Raw genomic sequence first — 2,445 nt, 5'->3', positions numbered from 1 at the left:
TTCAGGGCCCATGGGAGGAGCTTTGAGTTGGCCTCCAACGTAAACACATCCCAGATCTTGAATACTCCAATCTGTCTAAGGGTATTACCACCATCAGCACTTCGCTTTGGGGGGAAAACATGGGACCCCCTGTTGTGAAGATGCTTACCCCGTCTCTCCACCTGTGCCACTCCCCAACCTGGAACATCCTGGCCCCTGGCCTCTGGGTCTAAGGTACCCAAGGCAGAAGCCAGGAAGTGATCCCCTCCTCTTTCTCTATCCTGCTTTTGGCATCCACTGACGTGTAGTATATCTGACCATAAAGTTGTCCCAAGGGAGAAGAAGTTATGAAGTCAGTGTGGGGACGGGAGGTGAGAGTGAAATACTGGGACGGAGAAAATTCATTATCCAGCCACACATATTATATCTCCAGAGCTGTCAAGAACATGTGTGTATGTGAGCCACCCACTGGGGAGTTAAACTTACCACTTCCTTAGCTACCCTATTCCACTTTTAGAAACATGTTTTATTACCTTAAATATCCCCTTTAATGTTTATAAAAATTAAAGCACACAAACGTGTACATATGCACACATGCATGCGCGCGCGCGCGCGTGCGCGCGCGCACACACACACACACACACACACAGAGCCAGGGGAATGACAGCCTTTTTCTTGACTGCAATTTATTCCCACTTCTGGAAGCAGGAAACTCATTCTGTCTTGATATAATTTCCATCTACAGGTACTCGAGTAACGTGGAATAATATGGAGAAATCGTATCATTTCTACCAAATGGTGATGAGGCTTCCAAACTTGAGTCACTAATCTAGTTATCACAACCCCCTTGCTTCTCCTTTAAACTATGCTCCTCATCCAAAATACACACAGAGTTAGGTTTCTCTCCCCCACCATCTTTACTGTCTCTCTTGTTTAGCATAAAACTTATCAATCCTTCAATTCTTAAATAATAATTAATATTTTTATTGATACATCAATATTAACATAGTACATATAAACTAATATATATTAATTTTTATAAGAGCAACTAATATTGGTTACTAACATGTCTATTACTGTAAGAATATTAACAAATGCTAACACATACACTATTTATTATATATACCTGTTATTCTAAAGGTTGGTATGTATATTAATCAATTTTCATGAAATACTTCATGGTATACATTACCAGCACTCTCCATGATCTTGAGGGCAAGCTTCATTGTGACTTGCAAAGATAGTCACATCCTCAGGCTCTTCTGGAGTCCCCACATCCTTGGTGGTTATAACCACCACCATCACACAATCTCCTGGTGTTCTTTCCAACACTAGCATTCATAAGTGGACATTTTGTTGCATATGTAGTCTTTTAATAATCATTTATCTAATGAATAGTTAAGAAATTATGCTAAAAATATCTGTTCATTTATTTCAGCATTCAGTTGCCTAAATAGAAGCTAGGTTGGGAGGTGAGAAAGGGAACTCAAGCAGTGAATTTCAGATACATGTAGGAAGAAACTAACAACAGAATTGTGCAGGCTCACCACCCCTCTGAAAATGGCCCCAGAAAGCCAGAACTCCAGGAGCAGGTAAGCTTCCCAGACCCCAGCATCACCCCCCTGTTAGGGCAACTTAATGGAGGCTGTGTAAATGCCTCAGGGAACAGGGGCTCTCTGCTTCCTAATCTTCACTTTGCTCTTCGCTCAGGCGCACGGCAGGCATCCCTTCATGGGATGAACATAAAAATGAATTGCTCCCTACCACAGCAAACCTAGATATGCTTGATGTGGAGATGTGCAGGGGAGTGTCAAAGGTCACTCAGGGTGGCAGAGGAAATCTGGACTGCTGTCCTAATAACACCCCATGAAACAGATTTGTGGGGGAAAAAATGCCCTGTTTTGCCAAGTTGCTACAGATACATCAAAGTTCCTCCTGAAAAATGAATAAGTGGAAACCTGCTACAGAGAAGATGATGGGGTGCTTCTTTCATTCATTAATTTAAAAATATTCACTAGAACCATAACAATAACAAGAATCTGGTCACTCTCCCACTTAGAAGGAGTTTCAACTTATTTGATTTTACTTTTTTCATCTTAAAACTGCACAAAGCCGTAATTTGAGGAAATAAGCCCATATGTCCAGTTTCCCCAGGATACTGTGGTTTTTGTCTGTTGTTTTGGAGTAATTATTAAAAGCTTCTCTAACGCTCTTTAATAGGATTCTAGTTTGAACAATAAGTAAAATGGCCAGCTAGGATAGAAGGGACTAACCCATGTACCGATGTCATTTCGTCAAAGCTAGCGTGGGTTTTAACACTCAGAAGTCTGCAGGAGCAGTGCCCGTTTAACCTGGAAATGCACCATTACTATTCCCAGCCTCGTTCTTTATGTTTCTTCTTTCTCTGATACCAAACTCCCCTCTGCTTCTCAACTTCACTGACCACCAGACTTTGATGTTCTGCTC

This window comes from Pteronotus mesoamericanus, unplaced genomic scaffold (genome assembly GCF_021234165.1).
Source record: "Pteronotus mesoamericanus isolate MK-2021 breed Mesoamerican mustached bat unplaced genomic scaffold, CSHL_Meso_final scaffold_54, whole genome shotgun sequence".
In the NCBI taxonomy this organism is placed as follows: domain Eukaryota; kingdom Metazoa; phylum Chordata; class Mammalia; order Chiroptera; family Mormoopidae; genus Pteronotus; species Pteronotus mesoamericanus.
This window is presented reverse-complemented; position numbering follows the sequence as displayed.